The sequence below is a fragment of the Lathyrus oleraceus genome, chromosome 3, assembly GCF_024323335.1.
Source record: "Lathyrus oleraceus cultivar Zhongwan6 chromosome 3, CAAS_Psat_ZW6_1.0, whole genome shotgun sequence".
In the NCBI taxonomy this organism is placed as follows: Eukaryota; Viridiplantae; Streptophyta; class Magnoliopsida; order Fabales; family Fabaceae; genus Lathyrus; species Lathyrus oleraceus.
This window is the reverse complement of record NC_066581.1, coordinates 155,474,886-155,499,675: the sequence shown is the minus strand read 5'-3', so window position 1 is coordinate 155,499,675 and position 24,790 is coordinate 155,474,886. Positions and strand designations below refer to the sequence as shown.

The following is a 24,790-nucleotide window of genomic DNA, read 5'->3' as shown; positions in this document are numbered from 1 at the left end:
CCTAGGAGCTTGAATATAATATTTGTTTTGATTGCTTGAGTGATTGCTAAGTCCAAAGGAAAGGAGCATCTTGAATCATCTTTATGATCTCAAGAAAAGGAACTCCAAGGGTTTTATCTCTTCTCTTATCTTTGCATGTTTAGGACTAGCCCTTCTCTTCTTCTCTCCACTCTAACCCAAGCCAAACTCATTTTGTGCAAAATTTGACATTAATTTTTTAAACTAGAAACCTAGGCCTTATGCCTTTGATTTTTCAAACTATTTTCATTAATACTCATTGTAAATGAACCTTAAGTCAACTTTGACCTCATTTTGTAAATACTTCTAACTTGTAAATACAACTCATTTCAAGTGATTTTTGTGGTTCCAATGGCCACCTTTGTTAAAAACTTTTCATAAACATTAGCCATAGGTTTGAGTTATCATAGTGGTTGATGTAAACCTCACCTTATCCTTAGTGATTGGACTATAAGTCTTCCATACTTATTATAGGGTGGATCCCTCACTAGTATGTTGAAGCTCTCCTCACATGGTAGATTGTTGGTTTAGGTTGAGTTTTCTCCCTTTGATAACAAAAGACCTTAAGGCTTTTGATCAAATCAATTCACCAATCTTTTGAGATTTTTACCCCGAACTACGAGGTTTTGATCCTACCTCTGGGATGGTATGTAGGCAATGGGTTCATCCATTCAAACAATAAAATTGTAAATATGTATATTCTTTTCTCATCTCCCCAATCTTGTTTGCACATATCTTTTCACAAATACCAACCTACAATGCACATTTGCAAAAAGGGCTCCCTTAGAGTACTAAGGATGTTTTGGGTGCTTAAAACCTTCCCATTTCATAACCAACCCCCTTACCCAGATCTCTGACATTTTTATTGGTTTTTGATTTGATAAAACTTCTTATTTGGTTTTTGTTCGCTTTCTAACCTTTCCTTTGGATAAATAGAAGTCTGGTGGCGACTCGAATTGTATGCTTACTTTTGATTTAGTCAATAAATCTAAAGGTAACGAATACCCCGCTACACATTCCAGAGAAGCTCCACTAAGGTTGTCCTGGAAAAAGTGCATTAAGAGTTTCTCATCATCAGAATGAGCAGCCATCTTTCTGCAAAAAGCTCGAATGTGAGTCTTTGGGCAGGTGACCCCTTGATACTTTTCAAAGCTCAGAATTTTGAACTTAGGAGGAATTTTCACGCCTGGCACTAGGCACATGTCTGTAGCATCTAATCCAAAGGTATCGGGACCTTCCATCGTCTTGAATCTCTCCTCCACCATATGAAATCTGCTTTCGAGGTCAGCAGGAGAGGGACCAAAAGCATCATAAACTGAGTCAGCCTTTGTAGTGAAGAAAGCATCCTGATGATCGTCAATCTCAGGTTGAACTCTCCCATTGACAGGGATGTTGAATGGCTGAGCAGAATTTTGGTACACTGGACCTCTCTCGGGAGGTGGCTGAGCTACAACAGGTGTACCAACTCCTCCTAACGGATTCACTGGTGTTGTCACAACAACAAGATTGACAGCAGTGGCTCTCAGATTATCCTGACGCATTTCCTCTTGTCCCCTAGCCAAAGCTTGTAGGGCTTCAACAAGTTGACCCATCTGAGCCTTCACAGCGGTCATATCTTCCCTCATAGCAGCTTGGTTTTGTTCCAACTAATCCATGAGCAACCTCTAATTATTGTGAGTATTGTGTGAATGTTGGGAAGTCAGCTTGACTGTGGATGATTCTAGATAGAAGAGCCAAATGGTAAGTTTTCTGGATTTTGTATGATGATATGCAGAATGATGCATGAATATTATATTTGAACATTTTTTATGATGCATGAATGCATGGATGAGTGAATGATCGATACACAAGCATGGTTCTCACGAGTCGAACACATAAGTTGGTATAGTATCATAGGTTCGAGATACAGATGGAGGATAACATTGATTGCTCTCCATAATGGGGATCTCACTGGTCGTAGTCTAGGGTTAGATAGGGACCCCGGTGTCATTGATTCATTTGGTTGTTTACCGCTTACGGTAAAAGCATGTCAGTCGTCAACTCCCTCAAATGAGCCTCTTCTGGGTGAGATCTTTGTACCGACCCACGCGAGAAAAGCTTCTCGGGGACCCGTACTATGTGACCATCGACATCGGGTTCTAGACAAGGGTCTCAAAGTCATGGACCTCCTTGACTGTTTGCCGCTTACGGCAAAAGTTTGTCGGTCGACAACTCCACCAAGAAAATCTACTTTGAGTGAGATCTTCGTACTAACCCTCGCAAGAAAAGATTCTTGGGGAGCCGTACTACGTGACCATCAATCTTAATTGGCCGAAGGTTCAATGTTCTACAAAAGTCCTTAGAGTCATGGATCCTAATGAAAACATTGATCGCTTACGCCAAAAGCTTGACGGTCGTCAACATCTCCAAAAGAATTTACTCTAAGCGAGGTTCTCGTATCGACCCTTACGAGAAAAGCTTCTCGGTGGCCCATACTATTCAATATCTCCTATCTCGAGTTTACACTCTAGACTCGGGTAGAGAGTCTTTCCCATAAGGCTTATTGCAATCAAGGTGCCATCCATCAATATCGCAGAACCAAGGAACTATGTAATAGATATCCAAAGGAATTTAAAGGAAAAGGCAATAAATAAGGCAAGCAATATCAAAAGGATAAGCACCCACACACGCAAGGAAGAAACCTAGACTAGGCTTGACTTGATTAGCGAGGTATCCCCAGCAGAGTCGCCAGCTGTCGCTACACGAAAAATACATAGTCGCCATCGATTTTTATTTATTCCAAAGGAAAGGGAAAATATCGAGAAAACCCCCCAAAGAATGGTCATCGCAACCACAAACAGGTTTGGAAGTCGGTTATGCAAGGGGAAGGTATTAGCACCCCTCACATACATGGTATTCCATGGGAACCATCTAGGACGTTTGTGCTTACGTGGGTGTTGTTATCGAAATGTTTGCTTGCCAAAGGTTTGCGGAGTGGAGATAGATTTTAAATTAGTGTGCTCGCCAAGGATTGGGTCCTCGTGCCTACGTATGCCCACTTGTTGAAATGGGAAACCAGAGCCCCGTAGTTCGTGGGTTTAAAATGTTTTGTGTATTTTGTTGATTTTATTACCTTGAAGAAGGGTTTTCGATTGCGATTCCCTAAGGCTCAAACAAAAGGTTTGAATGAGTTGGATTATTTTTAAGTTTTGGGAAAGTGTTATTGATTTCGGATTGCACTAAAGACTATGGATAAAGGTGAACACCTCGAACTACCAAGCCAAACGTCTTGTGTTCGAAGCATCCAGAATGAGTGTAGGAAAGCTCTAGTCTCATCCCCTCTTTATCGCTTAAGGCTCGTGACGTACGATCCTAATCGCCACTTATTGTGTTTTTGAATTTGATTTGGAAAAAAGACCGTTTGACGTTGGATCAAGGGTTTGGTTATTTAATTTGGCTTGAAAAGACCGTTTGACGTTAGATCAAGGGTTTGATTATCGATTTTGAATGAGTGATCGCTCCTAATGCCTAAGGAACTATCAAGCAATAAAAGAAAGCAAGTAAAAGCATACATCGGAAAGGGGAGGGGGTACATTGTAAAGTACAAGGGAGTGCAGGAAATAAAAGGTCTCATTGTCAGGTAGCCCAAGAGAAAGTCGTTTGTGTGTATTTGTGTCCTAAACTAGAAAGCACATAAAAGATTACAAGTTCTTCTTGATTCTTGAATGCTCCTTCCATGTTAGGGTTGAATAATTGTCCAAGGCCTTTTGCAAGGGTCCTAACAATGATCTCTAATTCCATTCCAATGTCCTATCCATGCATATGAATTATCTTATTTTGTTTTTTTTTTAGTCTTAACCATTTTTAAGTTCATTTTTAGATGAAGTGAGTGATGATAATGGATCTACAATATGATATAAAGCAAAGTAAAGGCAAAGTAAGTAAAATGACAAATTAAATGTTAGAAGCGGAAATTAAAAATTAGAAGCAAAAATTAAAGAATTAGAAGTTAGGTGTTAAATGTTAGAAATTAAATCGAAGTAGAAATTATAAGAGAATTAATGTCAATGTAAAAAAAATCTAACGAAATTCTAATGTCAACCAATTAAAAAAAATGAACATTCTATAATTATTAACAATTAAATTCTAAACACAATTATCAACCAATGATCTAACAATTATCCTAATTGAAATTCTAACCAAAATTCCAAACAATTATTAAGTCAACATTCTAAACAAAATTCTAAACAACTACTAAGTCAATTATCTAAGCAAAATTCTAATTAGGTTCTAGTAATTACTAGGTCAATTATCTAAGTAAAATTCTAATTAAGTTCTAACAATTACTATGCTAATATCATTCTAATCCTATTAATATTAAAAAACCAAAAACTAGCAGGTGGATTCAAACAATCAGAGATCGGGCCTGGCATGTTGATTCTATAAGCCCAAACGGGGGGGTGCGCAGGCTAATTGAGGGGGTATGCTGTGGCATTGAGGGAGTACAATCCAAAACTGGAGGATTGAGCCTAAGGCCCAATCGAGCAATGCAGTAACAAGAATATACATCCCCTGAGTTCTTCTCCCTACGAACATCACTCTCCCATTCAAAAGAAAACACGGTCGACGTACATCTAAACAACTCCTCCGCGCCAGAGCTCATCATCGGCGGTGGCGGAGCTTCCACTCGCCTTACACTCACTCGACCTAACCAAATTGAAACAAGTCTCAACCTAATACATCCAAGCTACGATGACACGACTCTTACCGACGACAGAAGAGAAAGATCAGAAGCTTTGGTACTAATTGCATAATCCAACGATTCTTCAGTCTCTTTTTGCTTCTGTTATGGTCCGCCTACACGGCTACACTTCATTGAGATTAGTTATGGTGTGATCGTGCTTCGGTTCGTGAAACTTGGAACGGTATGGTGGCGAAAGAAGATCGGCCGGCGGCAAGGGAGGATGACGGTTGGACGGTTTTGTGAGAAACGGTTATGGCAGATTGAAGGGGAAATCGACGACAGATGAAAAAGAAGAATTATCAAAAGAAAAAAAATGGTGAGCCCCAATTTCCTTGTTCACTCTTGTATTTATAGAGACTCTTGAAGATTGAATTTGGGGTGAGTTCGATATGCGTTTCAATGCTTGTACAAGTCATGTTTCCGTTTACATTTTAATTTCCCGCTACAGCTCATGGCTTGTTGTTGTACGTTTGGCTCAAGTCGCAGCTTGGTGGCTCGCATTTCAATGTGTTGGCTGCCGTTTCTATCTTTTGCCGCGTTTCAAGTTGTTGTAAGTTGCATTTTGATTTTCAATTTCCATTTCGCGTTGCAACTTTTGAATTGCACGCATTTCACATTTCCCTTTTGCTTTGGCGTTGGTGTCGCGCTTTGATGCCGCAGCTTGTTGCATTTGTATAATTTGGATTTGTATGTGCGTTCACGTGTTTTTGGCTTGCCGTTTACACGCTTTTTGTATTGCTACACTGATGCCATTTTGGTTTTTCATGTTGTATTTTGCAGATGTGCGTTGTAGCAACTGAGGTTTTGTGCGTGGTAAACATTCACGTTGCCGTTTCATTTTGGCTGGTGTGCGTCTTCGTTTGGAAGCTTCATGTTACAACTTCTGGATGCAGCTGCATTTTGCGCATGAGCCCCGTTCAAATTGCAGCTTTTGGCGTTGTTGTTTAGCTAGTGAACATGAGTTGCGTTCTGCTTTGCGTTTGGTTTCGCAGCTTTTTGGCTCTTGTAGCTGCTACTCACGTTTGATTGCAGCAGGAAGTGTTTGGAATTGTTAGCTGCAGTCCGGCTTAGCAGCTTGTGTAGCATCTTAAAGCTACAACTCTTTTTTGGTTTGTAGCTTTAGCAGCTTTCATTTCATTTTCTGTTTTTGTTTTGGCGCTCTTAGTACATAGCAGCTTTTAAAAGTAGCCTTATGCTACTTGCGCTTTGGCTTAGAGATTTTTCCTGCATTTCATGTCGTTTCCGTTTGTGATGTTGTATCTGCATTATTCAATGAAATTATTGAATGAAGATGATATGCAAATGTCAGGGGTTAATGACCTATATGATGATGTGAAGGGTAGGGTGAATTTTGGGGTATGAAAACTGTTTCTTTATAGTTCTTTCCTAGATAGATCTTTTGATCTCCAAGAGTCTATTACCCAGTAACTGGTAGTATTTGTCTTGATGTTGAGTACATTACCTTTATCCAATACCCGGTAAAATGTAATCTACTTCCTTTGTTTTCCCCAGCGGAATCGTTTTCACGTTTCTCCCGTAAGTCTATCCTTGATATGTTCACTTTAACTAGTGACATATATTCTTCCTTTTTTGGTCTTTTACCCAATAAAAAGGTAGTTGTAATCCCTACTTTTATTCCCCAGAGGGTCTATCCTTGATATGTTCGCTTTAATCGGTGATAGATTTTCTCCTCTTTGCAGTCTTTTGCCCATTAAATGATAGATATGAATCCTAGTCCCTCCCCCCCCCCCCCCCCCCCCCCCCCCCCCCTCAAAGTTAATCCTTAATATGTTCACTCTAACCAGTGATGAATTTTCTCTATTTTTTGTGGTCTTCTGCCCAGTAACCGGTGGTTGTAAATCCCATTTCCTCTGCTGAGTCTATCCTTGATATGTTCATCCTAACAGATGACGGATATTCTCTATCTTTGATCTTATACCCAATAACCGATAGTTGTAATTCCTATTTCTCCCTGACAACTTATTCTTGATATTTTTACCCTAACAGGTAACATATATTCTTCCTCTTTCCCCAGGTGGTATATCCTTGATATGTTCATCCTAACCGATGATGAATATTCTTCCTTTGAGTTTATCCTTGATATGTTCACTTTAACCAGTGACATATACTCTCTCTTTGGTCTTCTGCCCAGTAACATGTAGTTGTAAATCCTATTTGATCTACTCTCCCTACCAGGTTATTCTTACCTAGTAACCGGTAATGAATACGCCTCTTTCCTCAACGAGTCATCCTTGATATGTTTACCCTAATCGGTAACGGATGTGCCTCTGTCCGAGCTTATTGATCTTCTTACCCAGTAACTGGTAATAGATAATACATCTCACTTACTCCTTTGTTAAAGATCGTTTTTCCCCAATTGAGTTTGAGCGCGTATTTCCTTAGTGAAGTTGCCATCCCCTGCAGATAACCTTATCCCCAGGCCGAGTCCATCCATTGATTTATTTTCATGGAAAATCCCTTGTGTCTCTAGCAGTTTTCAAGTCGTAGCCTGGCCTATTAATAGCATTTTATCCCCTAGATTCTCTGTCTCCTCAGTGAGTTTTCCTTATGGAATGCATTATGCTCCTTTGGACTTTTAGTCTCTCCGGATTCTTTTCCTTTGTGGCAATATATCCCCACAAATATTATTTTAACATTCATATCATATGCATCATGAGGTCTCTTAGGGACCAAAATTTGTTTCTTGGTGTTGTTATTTAAGTCCATTCTACTGAGTTGATACGAAAATTTTAACCTTCACATTCTTAATTAGAATGTCCTTAAATAGGGGTAGTTGTAAGACCCTAATTTTGACCCTAAGATCCCTCATGCTATCTCATCATTTGCATTGGCTTTAGGATCACACCTTGGTATCCTCCTTACCCCTCATTCATTAGGTTTGCATTGGGAGAGATCACCAAGCATATTTTATTGTGTCATACTCTATTTTTCTTTGCTTACTAACCAAAATATAAAAATATGTATATGTATATCTTTGTTTCTTCTGTAGGTAGTGTGTGCATCCACCAATGCCCTATCAAGCTCACAACTAGGATTTGAGACCCTCGGTGCAAGGAGATCAATCAAGAGATGGTTCAAAATGGTTCTAGACATCATATATGTATCCCCATTTTCTTCATTTATCATTTTTATCAAGAATTCATCAAGAGTTTGAAGCTTGTTTTCCTTGGAAGCCCTAATTCATATGGGTATCTTATGTGACTTACTCAGAATGTTTCTTCAACATTTAGTAAAATATATCAAGGGATACTTCATCATGCATCATTTTATGAATATATTATCCTCCATGAGTCCCAAAGATCAAGATAACTTCAAGTTTGCAAGTTGGTTTAAAGAAGTTGACCAGAGAAAGTCAACTGGTCAAAAATGGGGTTCCATAGACCGTATCTCCTAAACTATTTGTCATATAAAAATTATTCCAAGATCAAACTTACTTAATATTACATTCCAAACAACTTTCATGTTGACATCAAGATCTATTTTTGCTTGTAAAGTCATTTTTTATGGTGAAAGATTATAGGTCATTTTGTTTGTTTCCTAGTTAGGAGGTCAACTTCCAAGGATCATAACTTGCTCAATGTTTATGGGATAAAGGCCATACAAGTTTCATAATCAATTTCAGGTTGTCCTCTATAATTTTTATTCTTTGAGAAATGTAAAATTCAACTTTCAAGGGCATGTTCCAAGAGGAAACATTATAGGTCATTTTGGGCCATTACCATTGAACAAGGAATTTTCCTTAACTTCTAAAATGCATAACTCCTTCATGCCAAATCCAAATGAGGTCAAATTTGTGACCAAATTGAATAGGGGTTAAGTAGATACAAATTTGATGAAGGAACCATTTTCATTTGAAGCTCATAGAAAATGTTATTCAAGGTGGAAGAAATGGTCATTTGACTTGGGACTTAGAAAAATTTCAATTATGTTTGATTTCTCAAACTTCCAGCTCAAAATTCATCATGATCCAAGCTCCAAATGGAAAGGTGTTAAACATCTAATTTGTTCCCCTTGATGTCACCTTTCCAAAATGTCCAAGATCACTTCATTTGGACGAGATTTGAGGGACTTGCGTATGGTTCCTTTCATAGGTTTGTTTTGGCAAGATTTGAATTCAATTGACCATTTACTTTTGCATGCTTACATGTTAATGCTGCAGGATCCATTGTGCACGAATTGGAGTGTGATCACATCATGAATTGGGCCCAAATCATTGCCCATGCATCCATGCACAAAAGTTTCTAAAATTGGCAAAATTCCAAAGTGTGTGAAAAGCAACTTGATAGACTATATATACATGACCATTGTGATCAGAATGAGGATCCCTTCTGCCCAAACTTTGAACTCGTGCATCCCTAGCCTCCATTAAGGGATAAACTTGAAGATTTCACTTGAAATAGAGTTTCAATTCTCCTTCTGATTTGAGATTGAAACTCCAAGAATCCAAGCCTCTCTTTGATCCATTTCACTTCCTGCAAGCTTCTAGAGTCGAGCCAAGGCAAATTAGAAGCAAGATCAAGCTGAATTGAAGTTAACCAAAGGTGATTTTTCTCAAGCTTCTCTTCATAGATTCTCCCTCATTTCTCAACTATTTTGCTTGATTATTGGTTGTCTGAAGTCCTACCAATGTAGACAACAAGATTAAGTTGCTTTGAGGTTAAATCGAAGCAACTCAAATTTCAAATCCATGTATCTTTCAATATACTTGGAATTGGATAAAATGGAGGTCAGGTTCGAGCTCCTGAGCATTTTTTTCTTTAAAATCATATCCACACTTTTTATTTTGGTGAAGGTTGGTGGTGGACCAGTCTGGTGAGGTCCACCGAAGAAGAAGATCGGAGCTAGGGCTCCGGTGGTGCGTTCACACTCTCCTAACCTTCATATTCATTTAAAATGTTTTAATCTTGGCCCTTGGTTCTCATTACCACGTGTGTGATGCATTGAATCAGGTTCACCAAGGAACGCGCGCGCTTGGCCATCAGATCTGCCACCTCAATTAATGAGGGAGATCTAACGGCCCTTGTTTTTTTGGTATTTTCTGAATTTCCATTTAACCCATTTATTTTATTTTATTCATATAAATTTCATTTTTAATCCAAAAAATATGTGACTTTCACCAAAAATATTTAAATATTTTTCTTTTCCATATTCTAAATTAAAATTATTTTTTGGATTAATTTTGGTATTTTTCATGAATTAAATGTTTTTGTGCATATTTTTAATTGTTTTAAAATACTTCTGACTTTTTAAAAATTGTGAAATTTTTTGTCTAAGGTCTTTTGACCTTGTTTGACCTAGGATAAATCCATTGGCCATTTATTTGATGTTTTGTCCAAATTAAAATATATTTTAATTCATTTTTAAATTGATTTTTAATTGATTAAATGTTTAAAAATTATGTTGAGCCATTTTTATGGCCTTGTGATGTTTGAATTTCTGTTTGGGCCTTGGTCATGGTTGATTTGACTTCTGTTTAATCAAAACCATTGGATTTAGGGGATTGATGAAATGTACATTTCATCTCCCAAAATGAATGGATGGTATTGATCAAATGAAATTCCTCTCATGATCAATTTGTGTTTCTATTTCCCCCTCCCTCTTTATCTTCATCCTTATTCTTCCACATTCCTTCATTTGACTAATGAAATATGTAATGTCTAAATGCTAATTGGTTCATCAATGCCTTGTGTCAGATGAATCAATACAAGTTTGACTGAGACAGGTCCCTCCCTTTTTTTTTTCTTTTAGTGTGTGGTATATTTTAGGAGTTTGGTTCTTTATACCAAATCTCTAACATGCATTAACATCTATATTTTTATTGTCCGGCCTCAGATAGTTGTGACTTCTACATAAGTCCAATTACGATTGCTTAACATAAAGCTAAATTTGACCCTCAAAGCATAGCATTCTAGTAAGTTAGATTGTAAGTCTCCCATTCTTCAGGGCATTGTGTGGAGACTTAACATTTTTTCCTTTCATGAGAGTTAGTGGCATACTTGTTGAATTATCCAAGTTAGAGCCATTCTCATGGAAGATGTCTTGGTTCAAGGATTCATACTTGGGAATGAATGGTTGAGTGCTCTCCAAATAATGACTTAATCAATTAAAACTCAACACTAACATTTGACTAACCATTGACTAACTCTTGTTCATTATGCTTTTACTTTCAAGTCATTTACTTTATGCAATTTAAATTTCAGTCATTTATCATTCATTGCCATTTACATTTCATGCAACTTGTTTATGTTTAAGTTGTTTTTTTGTTTGCTTTGCTCACTTGAGCCATATCTTGTGATTGTATATATTGTTTGTGTGTTTTGATTTTTTTTATGGTTTTAGTACCCTAAATCACCTAATAACAACAAAAAACCCAAAAAACATTTGGTTGACTATTGGGACTTAATCTAAGATTTTGGACTTAGAACTAGGCAACTTTCTCTGTGCTAAAGGATTTGGCCAATGCCAACATTTGAGACTAAGCTATATTTGACAGTGACTTTCATCTGATGCAAGACTTGGGATCTCTTTGATTCATCTGCTACTTTGTCTTTATGCTTAATTGTTATTTAGTTATGGTCTGTGTCTGATGTTTTGTTCTGAGTTGATCAAGGAATATTTTGTCTGAACATTGGAAGACTTTGAAGACTTCTAGCTATTGGAGTGCTTGCTCGGATATGGCTATCTTTATTTGATGTCTTGATCTCTATGATGTATGGATATTGCTCATTGCTTATAGCTTATTGCTTGATCAAAGTCCAAAGGAAAATGGGTTTCTATATGACATTCTTGTCTGTTGGATTGCATCCCATTGGTAAGATCTTTTCAACTCTTAACTTTTCAATATTTGCTTAGGGTAGTCTATTCATCTCCTCACACTTCTTAAGTTTCTAAATCTCTCCATCTTTTCAAAAACCTTCTTTGTTTGTGTTTTTCAACTTAGACATGTTTTAATGATTAGAAACTTTGGCTTTACGCCAATGAATTTTAAAATCTTTTCTTAATCAAATTTGTAAATAAACTTATCCATATTGTATTCAAATTTCAAAAAGACAAAAAAGAACTAACAATCTCATTCAAATCTTTGGCCTTTTTGTGCCTTTTCATTTAAACTTTTTGTTAAAATCAATTCACCAACTTCTTTGAAATTTTTACCATGAACTACGAGGTTTCGATCCCTCATTTTTATGTTGGTACGTAGGCACAAGACCGAAGGTATTGTCCAACACAAAAATATAATCAATGAATTCTTTTCTCATCCCCACACTATATTTTATCAAACGTCATTTATACCCAAAAACATATGCACACAAAAAAGGGCTCCCTAGGAGTACCTAGGACACTTTGGGTGCTAACACCTTCCTTATGTGTAACCAACCCTCTTACCTTGTAATCTCTGGCATTTTATTAGTTTTAACTTAAAAACTTCTTATCCTTGAGTTTTGTTCATACTTTTCCTTTTTCTTTGGAAACAATAAAAGCGCGGTGGCGACTCTGGTTTTATTTACGTCAAGTTTATCCATAGCTTGATGGTCATGAATTTACCGTTACAAACGTGTATATGAATTGTCTTAGCCAACAACAAAAATGTTAAAAAATGAAATGTAACAAAATTAACTTTTAAATTATATTCGGAGGATATGGACATTTTTATTAATTAAATTCACATTAATTATCATTTTATAATAGTCTTCAATAAACTCTAAACTTAGTATTTCGAGTTTACAATGTTATGTAACTGCGAAAAAGTTATAGTTAGTATTTTATAATTGTATTAATATAAACAAATTTTTCAGTCACGCATATGTTTTGTGTTTATGATTTTCATAATAAAGAAAAATTAATATATCATAATTTTATTTTTACTTAATAGATATTGAAAAAATATTTAATTGATTAATGATTAATGAAAAAGAAACTTATACCCCTTAAAGAATTGTACGCACCACCAATTTTTTAGTAATTTAGTTTTAAAATATGTAAGTATACAAAATAATTTTTAGTAAATTTTAATTCTTAAAAAAAAGTTAAAATAATATTAGTTTTAACTAATTCTTAATTCTTAAGTGCAACACATAAATATTTATTTTTTCTTGTTGATATATAAAATGTTTATGATTAGGCTATCAACACTAAGAAGAGATTTGTTAAGAAAAATTAGTATGTTCTTAAATATAAAGGTAATTTTATTCCTACATGTTTCTATTGTGGTATAATAGTCACACACCTAAGACTTGTTATGTAAGGAACTTTAGGGTGGAAAGTGGGAATTATGTGTGAATCAAGAAATAAACTAATTATGAAGGATCCAAGGCAATTTGGATACCTAACAAAACCTAATTTGTTTTGTAGGTGTTCTTTAAAACCACTACAAATCTATGTTATCTTGATAGTGGTTGTTCTAAGCATATGACGAGAAATATCAATAAATTTTCATCTTTAGTCTTAAAAGTCAAGGGATATGTCACTTATGGAGACAATAATAAAGGAAAGAATCTTGGAATATGAAAAGTTGGAGCACCACCTTTCACATCCATTGAAGATATTCTTTATGTTGAAGTACTAAAGCACAATCTTCTAAGTACAATCCAACTTTGTGACAAATACTTCAAAATCAAATTCGCCAAGGATGAATGCTTGATTTAAGATGAAGTCACTCATGAGGTAAAAGTCAAAGATAAAAGAATTAATAACATTTTCATGATTTCTTTAGATGATTTATCTTTGAAAGTAAAACATCTCATGGTAAACAACAATGACTCATGACATTGGCCTAAAAGAGTTTTCCATATCCATATGAAACATTTAAATAAATTAGTCAAGCATGATCTTGTCATTGGTTTATCTAAGATAAAGTTTGTCAAAGATAAATTGTATGATGCTTGTCAAAAAGAAAAACAAACCAAATCAACTTTCAAACCAAAGAATATGGTATCTACTACAAGGTAACTTCAATTGTTGCATATGGACTTGTTTGGTCCATCTCGAACTAGAAGCTTCGGAGGTAATGTATATGCCTTAGTTATTATTGATGATTTTTATAGATTTTCTTGGACACTCTTTTTAGTGCAGAAAACTAATGCAATTAAGGTGTTCAAGAAGTATGAAAAGAAAGTACAAAATGAAAAACCACTAAAAATTACATCAATTAGAAATGACCATGGTGAAGAGTTCTAAAATGCATCTTTTGAGGAGTTTTGTGAAGAACGTGGGATCTTTCACAATTTTTAGCACCAAGGACTCTGCAAGAAAATGGAGTGATGGAAAGAAATAATTGATCTCTAGTAGAAATTTCAAGAACAATGCTTAGTGATTCAAGTCTACCAAAATATTTTTGGACGGATGCAGTAAGCACGACATGTTATGTAAGTAATCAGGTTATTATAAGACCAATATTGAAAAAGACTCCATATGAACTCTTCAAAGAAAGAAAGCCAAACATTTCCCACTTTCATATCTTTGGATGCAAGTGCTTTATCCTTAATATTTACAAAGACAATCTCGGTAAGTTTAACGAGAAGTCCGATGGAGGTACATTTCTTGGTTACTCTCTTACTTTCTCTTGGGAAAACCCTATCATTAAACACAAGTTTTATGTTATGGATTATGGATTGTGTTTGCATTATGTTATGTATGTCTGTTATGCTTAAAATCCTATTGTGGTATAAATTTTGTTTTATATTACAACTACTATGATATTTTCTTTCTCCACTTCCTTTTGATAATGACAAAGCAGGAGAAGATATGTGTGTGTTTGTATCCTCTAGCTTATGCAGAAACAAAATATTCATATTCGCTATTGATCAATGGGGAGTTACCAATGTTAGGGGAGCACTTGCTTAAGAGCTTCTCAAATGTTCTACAAGATTCAAGTATTTCAAGTTTCAATGGTTTTCATCATCAAAAAAGGGGAGATTGTGAAGTCGAGCTTCTCCAACATTGTGGTTTGATGAAGACAAGTATACTTTCTCAAATTCATGCGCATTATCAAATGATGAGAAAAAACTACATTATTCAATTTATGGTATCAAGACTTATACCTCAAGAAACATTGTCAAGATGATATTTGACTTTAGGAGATTAATCACTTCATTAAGGTACAAGTTACAATTTGATCATGTGTTTTATCATAGTAGTGTTCAGGAATTTCATATTCAATTCATATTGGTGCATAGCATGACTTTTTACATCAAATGGTTTATCATCTAAATATTACTTAACTTATTTTTCAAACTTTCATCAAGTGTAATAGGTTATATATTCTTGTTAATCGGTTACCAAAATGAAACTTTAAGTGTTTTTCAAAAATGCATCAGATGTAACGGATTAACCATTTTCTGTAACCAGTTACATGTAATCGGTTAACCAAAACCTGTAACCGGTTACACCTTCGAAAAAACTCAATTTTCATAAAATGTTTCAGAAGTAACCGATTACGATTACGTGTTAACCGGTTACCACTAAAGCAGTGACACTTTTTCACCTAAAATCTAATTCCAAGGGATTCTAAATTTCACCTACCAATCAAGGTATTGATCCATGGTATTATACTAATTCCTACATGTGTGTTGCATGTATAAATACCTTAGGTTTCAGATTTTGAAAACTAACATTTTTCATTACAATTCAAACTCAATCCTTCATTTTTAAACAAGTGTCTTGTGTCATAAATTTTTGAGTGAAACTTTTGCATTAATTTTTATTGCACCAAATCAAAAGTTTCATCAATTTTGTTTTGAGCACTTGTGTAATATACCTCTGAGAGATTTATGCCACAAATTATTTAAAAAAAGCCAAAAAAATTCTTGGAAAGAATCAAACTCAAAGACTTTTAAGCAACATCTTATATCTTTACCATTAGGTCATCGTACATTAGTGACAAATAATTCTAATAATTTGTACTAATAGTAAACATTTTCTTATTTACTTATTTACTTATATCAAATTAAATACAAATAAATATTCACTTAATTTGAATTAATTCAAACTAAATAATAATCAATTAATTTAATAGTAATTCAATTAATTAATTTAAAATAAAAATTAATTTAGTATTTTTTCAATGAAAAATAAAATAATGCATTCAAAAATATATTAAGACAGGACTAATATGACCCAGTTTAAATTTGTAAGAGATTAAATAGAGCCTTTTTATTTCTCGATAATTAAATTGTATTCTATAACTTTTACAAGGAATCAAAGCGTGTCTTCACGCTAAAACTAATATTTTATAATAATGTTTATATATAATTAAGAAAAAGTTCTAATATAATAATTATAATTTTCTTACGATAAATATTTGTATAATATTTTTTTGATGTTTTTAATTACAAGAATAAAATAATTATAATTTATTAATTTGAGTTTATTAAAATTTATTAATTTGAGTTTACTAAAAATTTAATATAGAAAAGAAGTATTTGTTATTAAATAAGTCATTAAATTTAATATTTTTTTAATATCATTGGCATAAAAATAAGAACAATTATACTATAGCAATTATAATTTTTATGGTTATTTAAAAAAAAGAAAAGAATCATTAAAAAAGTCATTGACACATATAGTTCATATACATAAACCAATTATTTGTTATTAATATATTATTTAAATTTAATCAAGTTTTGATGTATGTTATTTATCAAATTAATATTACTTAATAGTGAGTTGAATGTAAAAAAATCGTTTATTTTTAAATATGTTTATGTAAAAGTGACTTGATCAATAATTTTAAATGACGTTTAAATCAAAAGTTATAAATTCAACCTTCAACTTAAAATTAATTCCAGAGGAAATTAAATTTTTAAGGGAGAACAATCAAATATGATAAACGTTTATTTTCTACTTCGAAAATAAATTCTTAATGTTCCAAATGGTGAGATCAAACAAAGAATAGTATTTTGACTAAAAAAATTATTCAAAATAATATTTTTTATCTAAAAATAATTATAAAATATAAAATTGAGTTTATTAGAATAAACAACATTTTTTAAAATTTTTATTATAATTATATTTTTTATTAAAATTATAAAATTAAAATAAGAAAAATTATATACAATAGATATAATTATTTTTACACTTCAGTTTTATTCAAATCCATTAAAATTATTAAAAATAAATCGGTTAAAAATGTATTATAGTGCACAATTTATGCAATGAATAAGTTACCACAAGACACATGTTTATCATTGATATATAAAAAATTATGAGTCAATTATTTATTTATCATTATAAAAAATATAGGACAGATCAAATATACTTACAAAGTCCGAGAAAACATATAGAAAAATACGAAAAATAATAGACACATATGTTTTTATTGATTTATGTAATAAAACACAACAAAAATTTGTCATTAATAAATATAAATAAAATATGAGACAATATTTCAACTCTAAATTGAATCTTACACTAATTTGAATAAAAATAATCATGATAATTTAGGACATGTATTAAAAATTAAAGCACAATAACTATTATTGTTTTATTCAATTTTATTAAAAGTGTTTAGATTATTCAATAAAAATATATCATTACCCCTTTTGTTATTAATATTATGTCTATCAGATACATTGTTTTAAATTGTTTTCTTTATATATAACATTTATTATATATTTTAGTAACAATTATTTTAATATAGATACTTATAACAAACCCCGTGCTTTTCGCACGGATATTTGTCTAGTTAAATTAAAAGATATAGAAAAAGAGTATGTGACAAGTTTCTAGACACATTATGTCATTCTAATACTCTTTTAATATTAACTCAAGTATAGATTTTAATATTTTTATTGACTTAATATATTATTAAAAAAATTGTATAATAAATAGCTATAAAATACAATATTTTATATGCAATGTATAATAAGCTTAGAAGCTAAGGAAAAATTAATAAAATAACTTATAAAAAAAATATGATTTTAAAATAATTTTAAAGTCCCTTTAATTTTCCTATAAATAATGTCCTTGAATCTTCATTCAAATCACAAATAAAATTCAACATTTCAAAAGAATTCATAAAGCATATAAAAACATCTAATTTTAACATGGGTTCAAAGAATGTTGCATCCATTATCATCGTCATCTTTTTTGTTAACGTCCTCTTCTCTGCTAGTCTTAGCTCTGCCCATGTGCCAGTGGCAGGTACTTCAAAATTGAAGCAGTGTCCTGATTTGCGTGTTTGTGTCAATCTGTTAAAAGATTTAGTGTCCATTGTAATTGGAGCTCCGCAATGCAAGCCATGTTGCCCCTTCATCGCTGGTCTTGTTGATGTTGAAGCTCATGCGTGCCTTTGCACAGCAATCAAAGGTGATATTTTGGGAATAGATATTAATATACCTCTAAAAGTTTTACTTAATGTATGCGGACGAAAGGTCCCTTCCGGCCCTGTATGTTAACACAATATAGCATTTTCAAATAATAAAGGCAATTTTTATTATATTAGATACCAATAATGTGTATCAATCAATATATATAATATTTAATTCTATTATATATAATGCAAATTTGTATTCTCTGGCGCAATAATGTTATTATTACCAATAGAATGATTACAAACCATTGATCGATGTAAGTTTTCACACTTTTATAACATTCTATTGAATGTTTTGTTTTTAGAACTTCTCGGTCTAATATTAGTCTCTTAAATACTGATGGTGAAAAATGTCAATATCTAAAAGCCACTTATTTTTATTGTGTCAGAGAATTGAATTCTTAAATTTGTAAGGTTTTGTTTGGAAATATGGAAGTGAATGGGAGGGAAGAACTTTGAAAAATAGAAACGATTTAGTGAAAATAATAGAAAAAATTTAGTTGGAAGAGTTTTGGAGGGTTTGAGTTTATTTAAGATCAAAAATCCTAAAATTTGAAAAACTCAAAACTTGAATTTGACTAGAGTTGTTTTTTTGTCGAGGATTTAGACAAATTTTTAAATATAATTTTTGTTATTGTAGTATTTCAAAAATTAAAAATATATTAAGGGTAAGCATTATTTTACCATTCTAAACATTTTTTTTTCAAAAAGTGTTTAAGATTTTTCTATATTTTAAAAATATATATAATTTATGAAACCCTCATTTTCCCTCTCTTCCAAACTCCCAAACAAAGTCTAAGGGAATTGATTATCCCACTCTAAATGATGAAAAAACACCATATGAAAATCTAAAAATTCTCCTCTTATTCTGAAAATGTAATTCTGGATGCACCCTGAGTCTCACCAAATTACACCCACTTGAGTCTCACCCCATATTTTTTCCAAAATTTATTCCGAATATGTATCTTCGGACTCATCCTATCAATATATTTTTAATTTAACAACTCGGTAACAAATTCAAAAGTACATTTCTGAATTTGTGAAGTGGGAATTTAAAAACCTACCACCTCTACATGCCAATCAATTCCATAAGTACATTTATGAAACTGTTAAATGTGATTTTTAATAAAACATAACCCTTACTGTCTTCTTCCTCATAATTAAACACCAATTTATCTCAAAACTCTTGCAAAAGTCCTTCCATTCTCAATCAAGATCAGCACTCCAAAACTTTATTCTTGTATTTCATCACATCGAAAGGAGCACAAAAGCTGAAATTTAAGTTAAAGATCATTTAGTTCATTCTTCATTGCTCATATTAATATGGTTTTTCAGCTAAAAAAGTTACGTTGCTTCAGAAAATGCATTTTTGGATTCTAGATGAAATTCTACGGAAGTGCATTTCCCGAATAGTTCAGTGCTCATTTGAATCAGTTTTTGAATATTTTCTGTTATTGTTTGCATTAGATATGTCGCACCCTGATGTTTTCCCCTAACCTATTATGACTACGAATGCAAAATATGTTGATGTGAATAACGTAGATATTCACAACCAATTTACAAATGGACAAGAGTTTGAGTCTCGTGATCGTATACTCCAATGAATTCGCACTGAAGCATAAAAATTTGGGCATTAATTGATATATAACTTATGAAAATTAAATTAAAAGATATAGAAAAAGAGTAGGTGATAAGTTTCTAGACATGTCATGTCATCATAATACCCTTTTAGTATTAACTCAACTATAGATTTTAATATTTATTATTGAATTATTATATTATTAAAAAAAATTATATAATAAATAGCTATAAAATACAATATTTTACATATAATGTATAATAAGCTTATAAACTAAGGAAAAAGTAATAAAATCACTAATAAAAAAATGATTTTAAAATAATTCTAAAATCCCTTTAATTTGTCTATAAATAATGTCCTTGAATCTTCATTCAAATCACAAATAAAATTCAACATTTCAAAAGAATTTGTTGATGCATAAGATGAAGATGAAGGGGGGGAGAGAGAGAGAGAGAGAGAGAGAGAGAGAGAGAGAGAGAGAGAGAGAGAGAGAGAGAGAGAGAGAGAGAGAGAGAGAGAGAGAGAGAGAGAGAGAGAGAGAGAGAGAGAGAGAGAGAGAGAGAGAGAGAGAGAGAGAGAGAGAGTAGCAAACTCTAACAAACTTCTACTACTATTCCAGTAACGGTTACACAGAGAATGATTACTCCACTATTTTTGCATACAACGTGTTACATTACTTAATAGCTAAGCACATTACTCACTTATATACACAAATAATAATGCCACATAGGATAAATACTAAAATACTGAATTACCCTTCAACACCATCCCTTCAGAATTTAACTAGTAAAAACTAATAACACCAATTCCATCCCTCAAGTGGAGAAATTGATTAGTCTTGATCACTTTTGTCCGAACATCTGTCAGCTGCTTCTGAGTGCTACATTGCATAACTTCTTGCATTCAATTTGAACCCGACTTCTCAGAAAATGATACCTAGTCTCAATATGCTTGCTTCTCCCATGCAGTATTGGGGGTTCTTGGCAAGATTGATTGTAGACTTGTTGTCAATCATCAGCTTCAGAGGCTTGTTTACCTTGATCTTCAGATCTTGCAGTAATTCAGAAGCCAAACAACTTGACATGGAGCCACAACATATACAATATATTTAGCTTCATAGGTTGACAAAGCAACAGTTGGTTTCTTCTTGGAACACCTAGAAATAGGATCTACCATATACTTAAACAAATATCCAGAAGTACTTCTTCTGTCAACTTTGTCTCCACAATAATTAAAATTTGAGTAACACATCAGCTCTGAATTAGTCTTTTCTCTAGAAGGGAACAAAACTCCATACTTCAGAGTCCCGTTAATATACCTCAGAATCCTGACAGCAGCTTGATAATGAGACCATTTTGGTTTACTCATGAACTTACTAACCATTCGTATGACATAAAAAATGTTAGGTATGTTATTACACAAATACCTCAGAGATCCAATCAACTGCTTGAAAGTTGTGGAATCTACATCATCACCTTCAGAATCAGAATCCAACTTGTGATTTGTTACTGACGGTGTGACAACAGCCATACAATTCGGAAACTCGAATCTCTTCAGAAGCTCAAGTTCATATTTCAGCTAATGCAAAATGATACCCTTCTCAGAGTACATAAACTCCATCCCTAAGAAATAAGTCATCTTTCATAAATCAATTATCTCAAATTCATTCATCAACACCTTCTTGAAATTAGTTATCTCATGTTCACAAATCCCTATTAGCAATATGTCATCAACATATAAACACACCAGAATCATAGTTCCTTCAGAAGTATGCTGAACATAAACTCCATACTCCATATCACACTTTCTGAATACTTGGAGCTTTAAAAGTGAATCATTTTTTAAATTCCAAGCTCTAGGAGCTTGTTTCAGTCCATACACGGATTTATGCAACTTGTACATCTTTCCTTCCTGTTTCTTTTTCAAAAATCCAGGAGGTTGTGACACGCATACCTCTTCTTGCAATGGACCATTCAGAAATGCAGATTTTACATCTAAATGCATTAGAGGCCAATTCTTGTTAGCAATTATCGAAATCACCAGCCTGATTGTCTCATGTCTCGCTACAGGAGCAAACACTTCAAAAGTAATCCAACCCAGGTTTCTGTAGGAAACCTCTTGCTACTTACCTTGATTTGTGTTTCCCAATTGATCCATTTGGATTTAGTTTCACCTTGAAACCTCATCTAACATTGATAACTTTCTTGTTCTTTGGAAGCTCAGTCAACTCCCAAGTCTTGTTTCTTTCTAGTTGAGAGAATCTTCAGAACCTCGGTCTTCAAAGTCTTAGCACAGTTCCTCAGAACTTGGCCTTTAGAGTCTTCAAATCTTGTTCTTTAGAGTCTTCATAACTTGAGAGCTCAAAATATTTAAGGCTTCACAATCCTTTAGAGGCTCTTCAATCAAAGTCACAGTCAGAAGCTTTAGCACAAACGTTCATCAGAACCATTTTCTAAGAGCATTCTAGAACTTGATAACATCTTGTAAAACACTTTCTATCTCTTCAGAGTCAGAGTGTGTTGAGTCCAGAATCTGATGATGTCACACGTTAATTCTTCAGAGTCAGAACCTGTTAACAAAAGCTACACACTAGACAAAAACCATTAGGGTACAAAATTGTTCTCTAAGAAACAATGTATTGGTATCATCAAAACTAAAGGCCATATGTATAACCAAATCTTATTCTTACAATTTGAACATATTTCTTAGAATCCTTGAACAATAGAGGCCGTTAAAAACCACATTGTAGTATTTTTGCATCAATACTCTCACCACTATGATGGCCTACATAAGTTGAGTTATATAAGTGCTACATGACACTACTAGCTCCTAAATTGCAACAGATCTTCTAATTAAACTGTCAAGACTTACCTTAAACAAATATGGATCATCCCACATACAAAAGTTTGCTTCCTTGTAAAATATCTTCTTTTATTGCCAAGTGTACCCTTCCAGGATACTCTTTGTTTCTTTCTAGTTAACCATAACTGCAAACAATGGTTTTTCACTTATTTCTAACAAATGATCATCCGAGAACTCTTCAGTGATGTTCTTTTCCTTTTGAGTCACCACTGCATTATCAAACCTTCACAAATAATCAACTACTATATTCATAAATCCCTTCTTATTCTTGACCTCAAAGTTAAACTATTGTAGCAATAATATCCACCTTAGCAAATGGGGTTTAGAGTCTGCCTTGGTGAATAGGTATTTGAGTGTTGCAATTTCTGTAAGAATAAAAACCTTGGAACCAATAAGGTAAGAACAAAACTTTTCCAAGGCAAATACAACAAATAACAACTCCTTTTCTATAGTTGTATAATTCACTTGGTCTTCATTCAGGACATTGATAGCATATTAAATAACATGTAAAATTTTCTCAAATCATTGACCTAAAGCCGTTCCAACCGCATAATCACTTGCATCACATATAAGTTCAAAGGGGAGTTCCCAATTAACTATTATGGGCGTGGTGACCAAGTTTTATTAATAACATAAAAAAATGTAAAAAATCATTATTTAAACAAAATATTTCTCTTTCATAAGGAGTTTTCATAAAGGTTTTGGAATCTTAGAGAAATCTTTTATGAAACGACGTTAAAAACCTACATGTCCTAAGAAAATTCGCATTCCTTTCACATTAGCAGGAGACGGTAATGTTTCAATCACTTTTATCTTTTCTTGATCAACCTCAATACCTTTTGAAAATATTTTATGCCCCCAAACAATTTCTTTAATTACCATGAAGTGATATTTTTCTCAGTTTAAAATAAGGTTTGTTTCAATGTTGCTCTTAAGAACGACATTTAGGTTATCAAGTCAATTATCAAAAGTATTACTAAAAATAAAATAAAAAACATCCATAAATACCTCAATTGAGCTTTCAATCATATCAACAAAATCATAAAGCCTGCACTTTTAGGAAGTATATGGAGTGTTGCATAATCTGAAAGATATCATCTAATACACAAAATGTCTAAACGGATATGTGAAAGCAATCTTTTCCTGGTCATTCAGGTTCATAAAAATTTGGTTGTACACTGAGTATCCATCTAGAAAATACTAATATGATTCTCCTAGTAGCACCTCCTACATCTGATCCATGAATGGTAGAGGAAAATGATCTTTTATTGTTGCTTGGCTTATCCTCCAGTAATCAATGCACATTCTCTAGACAATAAATGTATGAGTTGGAATTAACTTGGTTCTCTCGTTTCTAATGACTATCATTCCTCCCTTCATTGGGACCACATGATCTAGACTAACCCAAGAGCTATTAGAAATAGGATAAACTATACATGCTTAAAGTAACTTAATCACCTCCTTTTTCATAATCTATTTTATTGTAGGATCAAGTTTTTGTTGAGGTTAAACCACTAGTTTGAATTCTACCTCCAATTTGATTTTATGCATACAATAAGATGGACTTATTCCTTTCAATGCTCTTGGTGCATGCATGCATTGGCGCCACAAGCATTGGCGCATGCATACACTACATCAGTGTAGCTATCAACACTAAGAAGAGATTTGTTAAGAAAAATTAGTATGTTCTTAGATATAAAGGTAATTTTATTCCTACATGTTTCTATTATGGTATAATAGTCACACACCTAAGACTTGTTATGTAAGGAACTTTAGGGTGGAAAGTGGGAATTATGTGTGAGTCAAGAAATAAAGTAATTATGAAGGATCCAAGGCAATTTGGATACCTAACAAAACCTAATTTGTTTTGTAGGTGTTCTTTAAAACCACTACAAATCTATGTTATCTTAATAGTGGTTGTTCTAAGCATATGATGAGAAATATCAATAAATTTTCATCTTTAGTCTTAAAAGTCAAGGGATATGTCACTTATGGAGACAATAATAAAGGAAAGAATCTTGGAATATGAAAAGTTGGAGCACCACCTTTCACATCCATTGAAGATATTCTTTATGTTGAAGTACTAAAGCACAATCTTCTAAGTACAATCCAACTTTGTGACAAAGACTTCAAAATCAAATTCGCCAAGGATGAATGCTTGATTTAAGATGAAGTCACTCATGAGGTAAAAGTCAAAGATAAAAGAATTAATAACATTTTCATGATTTCTTTAGATAATTTATCTTTGAAAGTAAAATATCTCATGGTAAACAACAATGAC

At 33.1% G+C, this 24,790-nt stretch overlaps 1 long non-coding RNA gene across 1 annotated transcript; it reads left to right on the top strand.

Annotated features, from left to right (window-relative positions):
- The first annotated feature begins 4,547 nt into the window (after positions 1-4,547).
- Positions 4,548-6,064, top strand: LOC127125945 (uncharacterized). The gene is made up of 3 exons (XR_007804842.1): positions 4,548-5,057; positions 5,190-5,291; positions 5,522-6,064. It is a non-coding gene; the product is annotated as an uncharacterized LOC127125945 (long non-coding RNA).
- Positions 6,065-24,790: the final 18,726 nt, after the last annotated feature.